This window comes from Onychomys torridus, chromosome 10, assembly GCF_903995425.1.
Source record: "Onychomys torridus chromosome 10, mOncTor1.1, whole genome shotgun sequence".
In the NCBI taxonomy this organism is placed as follows: domain Eukaryota; kingdom Metazoa; phylum Chordata; class Mammalia; order Rodentia; family Cricetidae; genus Onychomys; species Onychomys torridus.
In genome coordinates, this window is record NC_050452.1 from 27,132,395 (window position 1) to 27,143,822 (window position 11,428).

An 11,428-nucleotide genomic window follows, 5' to 3' on the forward strand; every position below is an offset into this window, starting at 1 on the left:
TCCTCCTGGCTCAGGTCCCATTGCTGGGTTACAGGTGTGAAACACCATGCCTGGGTCACAGTGGGTATTACTGGCTGCCCTCTACAGGTAAGTAACCAAGGATTATGGGCACCTTACCAGCAAGGGTTAAGGGTTTGGATTGTAGTCCAGGTCCCCATGACCTTGCCCACACAAACTTTTATCTTGGAAGGAGGGCTTTGGGGCTGTGTTCTGTTGTATTTTGGGTTTCACTTATTGGCAGTGGCCGTGATGTTTGGTCTTTTCCTCTGGCAAGTGACTGTGGGGTTGGCTGTCAGTCCTCAGAGACATCACAGAATGAAGTCACTGGCCATTGCTTTATCTGGAGAGGGAAAACTTAGGGTCCTGAGTGGGGAACCAGCTTGTCTGGGGTTAGGGTTGGTCAGTGGAGCTGAGCCAGGTCTTCCTCCTCCTTTCTCACGCCCTGACTCTGCTCTGCATCTGCACAGTTAGCATACTTGCAGGACCCAAGCTTCCATCCCCTGGGAATCACGAATGCCTTTCCCACCTGCCTCCTGGGCTCCGTTGCTTCCCTGGCTCTTCACTAGAGATCTTGGAGGAAAGGCAAACTCGGTATGTGTTACAGCACAACTCTTGATTTAGCTGTGTGCCCCGCCCCCAGCTCCCCTGAAGCCTGCTCCTCCCACAGTCTTCCCCGATTTAGTATCCGTACCATCATCTACCCAGTTATTCAGGCAGAAAGCCTTGGAATTATCCTACATTTCCCTTCCCCTCAACCCCCTCATCTGATCCATCAGCAAAAACATATTGTAATCCACCTTTCTTCAGCATCCTTACCTTCATCCACGCAACCCAACCAAACTGGTCCTTCCACATTGCTGGATGCAAAGGCATGCAGCTGGAATCCCAGCATTCCTACAGCAAGATGATAGGAGATGAAGGCTGGAGAACCACCTGGAAGCTTGTCGGCTGTTGATCTGGATTGCACAGTGCAGCAGAAACTACAAGAGACCTTTGCTCAACAAGGCAGAAGGCTAACGCCAATTCCCAATAGTGGTCCTCAGACCTCCACATGCATGCCAGCCTGACTTTCACACACAGACAAAAACAAACAAATATTTTTAAAGAGAGTCTAAGTTACAAGTTAAGTCCGCCCTAGGCCAGTGTCTCTGAAAGGACAGACTTGTCCTGTCCTGTAAATTCCTTATGGGGCACTCTCATAGCTTGGCAGTAGAGAGCACTGGCCTCGCTTGTATGAGGACCGGTGCATGATCTCTAACACCAAAGCCAAGAACAAACAAACAAACCAGAGAGCGGGACTCTTCTAAGAACACATGTGTCCTTTGTCTTCCGTTTGGGCAAGTTTAGCTTCTTGGTGTTTCTGGCTTGTTGACTACAACGTGGGGATAATAGTCCTGGAGGTGACATGGAGATCAAAGGGTGAATGAGGAGAGTGCTTACTGGGTGGGGTGTAATGTTAACTCTGTTGTGATTGTTATTGCTTGTTGTTGTGAGGCAGCATCCTGCTGTGTAGCCCAGGCTGGCTTTTTCGGGGGACCACAGGCATGAGCCATCACACCCAACTCTATTATCATCCTTAAATTGTTATTATCATGACCATCACCATCTGTTTAAACTTTATTTTCAAACATTTTTTAGACTTATTTATGTGTATGAATGTTTCGCCTGCAGGCATGTCTGTGTACCACACGCATACCTGATGCCTTTGGAGGTCAGAAGAGGGCATCAGATCCTCTGGAGCTAGAGTTACAGATGGTTGTGACCCACCAGGTGGGTGCTGGGAATCAAATCCAGGTCCTCTACAAGTGTGGCAGGGAAGTCATGGCGGCAGAGGCTTGGGGCAGCTGGTCACATTGCAGCCGCAGTCAGGAAGCAGAGCACAGAGAAGGCTGGTTTGCTTGGCTTGTTTTCTCTTGTCTATCTAGACTGAGATCCCAGCCCATGAAATGAGGCTGCCCATATATAGCGTAGGTCTTCCTGCCTCAATTACCCTAAATTAGATAATCCCTCATCCATAGTCCCAGAGGCCTGTCTTGAATGACTCTGAATTCTGTAACTTGGCAATCCATATTAACCGTCACACTAGTTGTGCTCTGTGCTCTGCTGTAGCACTTACCCAGATTACACGCTTCCCTCCGTTTGAATTGACTGCCTCTGTAATGGACCTAACTCCATGAGCGCAGGGGCCAAATCCTTCTTTCCCTATGCTGACACAGTATTTTGCACTGTGCTAGATGGTAAATAATGAATGGATTCGTGAATAAGTAGAATGGTGAGGAAACGCAAAGCCAAAAATCCTTCCAGGGAATAATTTATTGTCCTTGCAAAACTAACTCACCTTTCTCATCGACATCAGGTCATGAGGCTGGAAGGGCTAGCCTGACCTCCAGTAGGCTCCACTTGCTGGAACTGGGTGCTCACAGGGCATCCATGGCATTGTAAAAGGACAGAAAGGTTTTGACCCATTCAGCAGAGCTCAAAGATGGACACGAAGCTGCAGTGTGACAAAGTCTGTCTGGCCTCCTGTCCGTGGGCCAGACACATTTGCTGTGTCTTCCTCCTTGAATCAGGGTGAGGAGGAACCCGCCCGACCCTGGAGCTCTGTGCTCTGGTTTTTCTGGCTGATGACACATCCTTTACTGGGTTAGAGCAGAGGTTCTGCAGACCTGGGCCAGCCTCCGACAGAGTCCACACTGGGACACGGCGAAATGAGAACAACAGGGACAGCATGGGGACTTTTCACAAAGCTAAATTAGTTCTGCGATCCTCTGTCCTACATTTTTCTGTGTCAGCCTGCCCTTTCTTTTATGAAACCAGGGTGACAGGAATTGATTTTGTGTCCTTGCTTGTCAAAATCACCTACTTAATTCTCTTTTGAAATTTGCTGGCTGTGGAAGGTGGCCAAGCTGGGATGAGAACACACATTTACTAGTTTGCTAGATACCTAACTCCCTGTGCTCTACAGGCCCCGGGAGAGAACCCTACACAAAGGAGATGCGGGAACTGGCTGTAAATTGTCGAAGGACTGCCATGGAGAAGAGAGGCACACCTGCTCTTGTTGTAACCAGCGAGGCAGTCTCAGACAGGAACAGATCAGCTGAATGCGGTGGTTCCCGTCCCTGCCCTGGTGAGGCTGAAGTAGGTGGCTCTCCGAGTTCCAGGCCAGCCTGGTCTACAGAGTGAGGTTTTGTCTCAAAACAAACACACAAAACAAAACAAAACTTACAAAAACACAAATCAACTGATTTATAGTAAGTTTTTGACAGATGAGTGGTCAGTCCTTAAATGGGCTATCCCTGGACCATCCCTGGGCTACCAGTGCCTAGACACTACTCAAACCGTGGGGGACTGATGAAGGACCTTGGCCGTGGAGTCAGACAGACCTATATTTTAACACCAGTTTCATCACTTACTACATGTGTGATCTGGAGCAAATAAATTTTCTGCTCCTTAAAGTGGGAGGTAGGAAAGCCAGGCAGTGGGGGCACACACCTTTAATTCCAGCACTCTGGAGGCAGAGGCAGGTGGATCTCTGTGAGTTCAAGGCCACCTTGTCTATAGAGCTAGTTCCAGGACCACTAAGGCTACACAGAGAAACCATGTCTCAAACAACAACAACAATAATAATAAAATGAGAGGTAGAGACTAGAGAAATGGCTTAGAAATTCAGAGCAGTGGTTGCTCATCCAGAGGACCTGGGTTTGATTCCCAGCACCTACATGGCACCTCACAACTGTCTGTTACTCCAGACCACTTACTTCAGGAGATCTGAAGCCTTTCTTCTGGGCTCCTCAGGAACCAGGCATTCACACTGTGCACAGGAATACATGCAGGCAAAATACCCACGCACATAAAAAAACAAAAACAAACAAACAAAAAAAACCCTTATTTTTAAAAAGGAGAAGAAAGGGAGACGTGGTATCAGGAGAACCTATCCTAGGGCAAATTAATGTGGTCATGGAGTCCAGGAAAACTCCTTAAGGAAGTGACTAACCATTGCAGTGAGGGCTGAAGGGTAAGGAGGGCTAGCTGGGGTAACAGAAGTTGTGGTAGAGAACATTCTAGGCAGAGAAGAAAGACACACAAGGGCAGGATGAAGTTGGGAGGAGAAATGCATACCAGACAGCTAAGGATTTTCACTTTTATCCTCAGAAGCTAGCAGCAGACAGCATGATCAGATTTGCAATTTTAAGATTTTTCTGTGGTGATGGGTGATAGTTGGAGGTGGAATGGGCAAGCATAAAAGGCCAAAGCCTGAGGGAAGTCAGTGTGTAGCTGTTCAGGAGATACATAATGGAACCCTGGGAGAGGGAAGCAGTGGGGGAGAAGATGAGAGCATGGTCTTAAGGACCACTTAGGAGATGAAGTGGTCGTGACTGAGCAATGTATTCCAGGAAGGATGAGGGTGAGACAGTTGCCAAGGATGATACCCAGATTTCCGGATAAAACTGTTGCCAGGAAACAGAGTGAAAGCCAGGAGGGAGTGGGGAAAGCCTGGGACATGATTTCCCCTGCAGTTGTGATTAAGCTCATGTTTGCAAAATGAAAGGTGTTAGGATATGTGGCTCCCTGGTTGCTTGCCAAGGGAGAAAGGCCACCTTACGAAGATTGTGTGCTGCAGGTAAACAGGCCTAAGGCTTAGGTCATGACTTAGGTCATTCAGGTAAGCTGTGTGACCTTAAGAGGCAGCTTCACCACTCTGGGCATGAGCTCTAGAATGAATGGCCCACTTAGCCTAGAAACCTAACAGACACGGACTCTCCAGCTTTGTGTCCACTGTCACTATTTATGGGACGGTTCCTTGGGAAGCTGTTTCCTATAGATTCATTTCAACTAGTGCCTAAAGGTGAAAAGGCATTAAGTCTATGAATGTGACCACAGGAGCCCATTTGCTCTCTCTGCTAATTTCACAGAGTGAGATGATATCTGGATCAGACACTTGTCTCCGCCCTCCTGCACCCCCTGCCCGGAGGAGGAGAGGCGAAGCAGTTTGCTCAAAGCCACAAGGCTGGAGGACAAAAGAGCATCCTTTTGGAGTGAGTCCAATGTTCCTTTTCTTTTTGAGGCTGGAGATCTTTCTGCAGCCTACACAGCCTCTTCCTAGGACAGATGGAGCTGGGCAGAACTGTGGGGACAGGCTAAGGTCATAGACACAGGTGGTGCTGAGCATCTGGGGTGAGGGGAAGCAACAAGGGGATATTTACAGCATTGTCCTGCTAAGCTGGAGTCTTTTCTAACTCTTGGAAGATATCGTGTACCCCTGCTATGCTCCTGAATGTCTTCCTGGAAATACAAGGTGAACTTTGAGGGGAAGTGGATGCTGAAAACCCAGCCTGTGCGCCTTCCCCGCCCCTGCAAATGAGACATGAAAATATGGTTTGAACCCGCTGCTGAGGTTTCCATGGTGGCTCCACTCTGCCGCCCTTCCCATTGGCTAAGACGTCCTGCTCTGGCTTTAACAGAGGCTCAGATACGGGTCTCTTTCCTGATTGGCCAGCTTGTGCTGCAGCGCCATGGCAACAGAGACGGGGGACCAGTCTCTGCCGGAAATTGAGTCACCATCTACCTGGGGTGGGCTACGATCCATGGGGCTGCTTGTACGGGGTGGGAGGAGGGACAGTTAACTCCCCAGCCGGTTTCTAGCCAGGCGTTGGACTTCCCACACTGGTTACTCCGAGCTTTGTGGGACTGGAGGGGCGGGGGTGGGGGTGGGGGACTTCTGCGCATGTCTATTTTGTATCTCGCAGCATCCTCTTAGTCCCCTCTTTTCTCTGAGACTTCTATGTCCTCCAGAAGGAAAAACGAACCTCTGGCAGCATCACAAGTTAACTCATTTGCCCGAATTCATGTAAATGGCAAGCCAGGATTTGAGTTTATGGTGTATTGTCTGACTTAAAGGCTTCAAAGGGCTCTTGTGAGAGAATCCAGGGGTCTTTTCATTTAAAAGAAGCAAATGACTGACCCTCTTTTTATTTCTCAAACACCAAATGCTTTTCAAAATACTCCTTCCATCTAAAATGTCCAATCATCCCAACAGACCGAGGCATTGTATAGGTCGGGATTGAATGGCTCCTTGACACATAAAGTCACCAGAGCTCAGAGAAGTCCTGTAATTTGTTTTGTGTCCCACAGTTGGAATACGCTTCTAAGTCCTTGTCAAGGCCACATAGCCAAATCATTGCCTTCTCCACTCGAGTGCTCCAGGAAAAGGAATTTACATTCGGCTCAGAGCCTCCAGGTATGTGCTGGGAACTGAGCCTCGGGTCTTCTGCAAGAGCCGCAAGTGCTCTGAACTGCTGAGCCATCTGTCCAGTCCTCTCACAGTTTTAAATCAGGACTCCAAAACCAGGGGCACTAGACTTGGGCCATGAGGTGCTCTCCCTGCTCCCACAGAGAGCGACGGTGGCCCGTGCCTGCTCTGGGAGCTGACTCTCCTGTCCTTGGGTGTATACTTTTTCTTTAACTGAAGCTGCGGTTATGGATCATTTCTTGGCAGACTCTGAGGACTGTATTTGTGTGAAGGAATCTGAAATAGGTGTTCCCCAAGGAGTGACTGACTCAGCATCCCTAGCCGGAGGGTATGGGCAGTAGAAATAGAGGAAAGAAACCCCCAGTGGCTTTAGTAGTTCAAATCTAAGCTGAAAATAGTCTGGAAGTTCTCTTTCTTTCCTATTCAGCTTGGGCTTCCTGAAGTTCTTGCCTTGGAAACAGCCCAGTCACTTGGCCCACCCTCCTGCCCTTCCCTGAGCACTGGTTTTGAAGATGACCTTGTAAAAAGTTCACACCTGCCACTCCACTCTCCTAAATGCCACACCAGCAAGGAGCAGACAGTTTCTCTACAACAACAGTTAGAGGAATCTTTCCTGCCCCAGACACCAAGACAGCACCCGAGACACTGGGGAGACGTGGGGAACAGCCTGGGGTGGCTCTGCTTTTATGAAAGCTGCAGCCTAGTGGAAGAGAGGGACTGTCCCCAAGTGACTCCATCAGGTTCCCAGATGGTAATGGAAGACTTGGATTGGATGGAACAGGGTAATGGGACAGTCACAGAGCAGTGGTGGACAGGGGGTGGAGGGAGGATTGGGGTGAGTTGAGTGCTGGGTACTGAACTCGGTCTTCTACAAAAGCGCTGAGAATCTCCAGCCCTGAGATGCCTGTTCTTGGTGCTGGGTAAGGGTCCGCACCCCACATGAAACTCCACTGGAAACATTCCAATCAGAGCTATCCCAAGTGCAAAGACCCTGAAGGAGGACAGAATCTGCTGACCTGAGCCTTGAGTAACACATCTCTCCACTCTCCCAGTTTCCCAGTTTGTGGAGTGGGAACTGCAGATGCCCCCCCCCCCCCCCCCCCCCCCCGCTCCCCTTGTAAGCATACAGAGTGCAAGAGTCTCCAAAAGTGCACAGGGTTTTAAGGGGGAGGCCTCCCTGACTCCTTACGGCCCATAGCATGCCTTGGGGAAGGCTTAGGATTTGGGTTGCTGGCTCTTGGTGGGCGTCCTCCACACTTACTGGTGTTTGTTGAGGTCCACCGGGGAACAGGGCAGCAATGCTCAGTGCCTGGGGTCCCAGGAGAGTGTGTGTGGGGGGAGGCCTTGCTAAGCTTATGGCATGAAAAGATGGCTTGCTGCTCTGGACGGTGGCTGAGGAGAAAAAAGCTGGGGAACCTCTGGGGCCCAGGGAAGGCCTGGAGGAGATGAGCTTCCAAGCGGGCCAGGGAGGGGCTTGTAGCCTCACAGATTTGGCTGAAGCAAGGGGGATGCTGGCAGGCAAATAAATGCCAGCGGCTGTTTGTTGACTTCCTACTTTCTGTCAAGTAAACGAGACAGTCACAGGAAACCTCAGGGCATCAGGGGACCCAAAGGAGGTGCCAGGGCTGGAGAAGCTTCTCGGAGGAAGCAAGGACGATGCTTCAGAGGCCTAAAGGATGAGTCAGGTCAAGCCCCAGAGGCAGAGGGAGAAGTCGGAAAAGCAAGGGGTCACTATGGAAGGACAGTGTCTTCCAAGAGGCCAGAGGGGAGGAAAAGTTGGGGGTTTTCAAGCTGGCTAAAGCAGAGAGTCCAAATAATGGGTGGGATCAGCTTGGTACCAGCTCTAGACACCAGTCTCTTTCTCTGAGGCACCAGACACAGGGCTGCCAGGGTTAGCAAATTGAGGCTATCTTGTTCCATTTTCAGATGAATAACAATGTGTTTTTAATATGTGTGTACACACAATCTTTTGAGTCACCTCTTACTGAAGGCCCCTCTATCTGAGATCAGCTGACCTGCACCTCCTGTATTCTCTTTAGTGTCCCTCTGTCCCTGTGTAGGATCACAGAATGACTTTATGTATCAAGATGATGTGGTCAGACTTTAGCTAGGGAAGCTGCCTGGATCTGTGGGAAAATACACTAGAAGGAGACCAGGAAGAGGTGGTGGTGGGGGGGACAGGTGAGGCTTCTTCGATTGTACTGGACTCCAAAAAGAATCTTGTGCCTCTGAAGTCATCTGCCTTTCCCACCACTTGGCCCTGAATAAACCTCTCAGCTGGCCAAGTCCTAGGAGACGACTGATCTGGTCAGCCCCATATCTATCTGCACGTGAACATCTGGACCACGTGGCTTCCTTGTCCCTCAGCATCCTCATCTGTTAAAGTTATGGGCTCTTCCATCCCTTGTACCTCTCCTGGTGTGGGACATGACAATGAAGCCATTTGGCTCCCTGCTCCTTTTCCTCCTGTCTCATGTTGCTCTTTCCCTGGCTACTGGATCCGTGACTAACCCTTCACATCTTGCTTGGAAGAAGAGGTTCCATACTATGGAGGGCCTACTATGTACTGGCAAATGCTCCGCATTCCTTGCCTCAACTGGTGCATCAGCCCTGAATGTGTTTGCTCCATTCCTCTGAGAGCAAACTGAGGCTCCAGGTCACACAGCGGTGCAGGGTCTGGCTGGTGCCGGCATCCCCCACCCCATCCCCCACCACTGTCTCCAGGAAACTTCCCCCAGGATCCCCTAATCCCCCATTATTTAGGACTTGGGCTCAGTCAGCAGTCTTGTTGTCCCACTGCAGGCCTCATGCCGCCCTGGCTCTTTCAGAGTTAAGCTAGCTCAATGCTCATTTGCCGGCTCTGTGGCTCAGGAAGCCCTTTCCCATCTGTGCCCTCCCCATGGCTCCACAGAGCCCAGACATGGCTGCTTCCAGCCCTTCTTGCCTGCAGCTCTGCTGCAGTAAGGCCACATTAAATATTAACGGGGCAGCTCCTGGCACCACCGTGACGTCAATTACTGCTTGGTGAGGGCTGCGGTTGCCTTCCCAAGGTGAAGCGGTGACGGGAATTCAAATGGCTTCAGTGGTGTCCCAGGGGACTGGCTGTCCGGACTTGGAGAAGATACTGCTAATGTAAGGCATGGCAGGAGTCCAGAGCTTTCTCTGCGGCCCCTCCCATAGCATTCTGCTCCCGGCATGATGAATTCCATCATCTGGCAAGTATTTGCTGAGCACCTGCTATCTGCCCAACAGGGCACTATGCTCCAGGGATGCATCTGTAGCGTGACAATGGCTTTGCATCATGGAGCTTCCCTGGTGCTAGAGAAGAGACAGAAAGCCCCACTGTAGGACAGGACAGATACCTACCTACCGTAGCCTGACACCCAAGGATCCTTCCAGAGAGCTGGTTTGTGCTGAAACCAGATGAAGGAAAGGATCCCAGTCAGGTAGGAAAAGAGAAGGAAGGGGTAAGGTGGAGGGAGCCGGCTGGAGTACAGAGCCCGGCTCCAAGCCTTTCTAGCCATTTATCTGTAAATTGGATTTTCACCTCAGGGTTGCTGGGAAGGATAACAGAAGCCCTGCTAGTGATAATGCAGGCCCACAGGCACGAAAATGTGAGAGCGCAGGGCACTGCTGGAGAACAGCTCCCGGGCCTGACCTGCTTAGGCACATCTGTCACATCAGCACTCCAGAGGCTGAGGCAGGAGGATCAACTTCTGCTACATAGTGAGATCCTATCTCAAAATAACAGCCCCCACCTAAAAGAAAACAGCCCCTGGCCTTTGTCTAATCTCCTCACCTTCCCAGGAATTCTTACCCCCATTTTCTGAGCAGCCCTGACAGGAGCCAGGCTGGGGATTCACTGGACAGACACACTTCAGGTTGTACCTTTTTACCCACAGTTCAGTGACAGGCAATCCTGGGGAAGAGCTGTTAGTGCCGAACCTCCAGCCCCAACAGCTAGTGACAGTGAAAACAGAGTTATTCAGTGTGGCCACAGAGGAACACATAATGAAATCTAGTGACACCCGGCCCCCATCAAGTCCTTGGGCCCTGACGTGAAGTTTAGGTTTAAATAGAGGGCAAAAGGTATGCGTAACTGAGCAGTCCTAGGCAGGGTGTGGTCCTGCCATCCTCGTCCGCGCTCCAGTCTCTTCTGGATGATGGTCTGAGGAGTTGAGAATGCTGTGAGATTGCTTCCTGGGGACAAACTCTTCCTCTTGCTGGCACCAGGCATTACCAGGCTTCCACCTTTTCCTTTTCCTGAGAAGCCTGGGGAAAGTCTAATTTCTTGGAGACCATGTTTTCAATAGTCTGATAGTCAAAGGGAGAAGCGACCAGAGTCTCTCTCTTTAGAACATCTTAACTTTGAGGCTGGAGATGGCTCAGTGGTTAGGAGGGCGTGCTGTTCCTGCACCCACATTGGGAAGCTCAAGACGCCCTGCAAGCTCCAGGGGATCTAACACCTCTGGCCTCTTGGAAGTGCTTAATGTAGCATGTGATCGATTCCTTATCACATCTGTTTCTCTTCTACCCATTGACCAGATAGATAAACTGAAGCTCAGAGAGGCTTCTGCTTACCCCAGGCCTGCACTTAGAATAGTTAGCATTTGAGCCTCGTCTTTCTGACCATAGAGTTCATGTCCCTTGTTATTTCAGCCCCTGCTTCCTACTTCCTTAGGAAGTTGCCATTTCCCTGGTAGAATGAAAACACCCGAGGATACGGCTTGGTTTCCATCTGTCCTCAGAACCCCTCCGATTCTGGGTTGGGTAGGAGTCCTGGACTCAGGGATCGCCCTATGAATGCAGGATTGAACGCAATTCTACCTTTTCTACCTTCTCTTTGTCACAGAAACCCACACGAAGGCCCTCTTTATAAGAGGCCAGGGTCACTGCCTGCCACACACATCCCCGTGGAGAAATAAAGTCATTTCACCGACAGAGAATTTATTCATGCAAGTTGTTCTGTAACTTCCACACACATATATGTAATTAAAAGAAGAAAGTGGGCAAAGGAGAAGTTAAAAAAGGGGGACAGGTCTCACAATATAGCACAGGTTGGCCTCAAATCTGTCTCAAGTGCTGTGGTTACAGCAGATTATGGTCTCTGTTACCATGCCTGCTATGAGAATATTTTTTTAAAAATTATTTTGATTATTTTAAGTTATATGTAAGTGT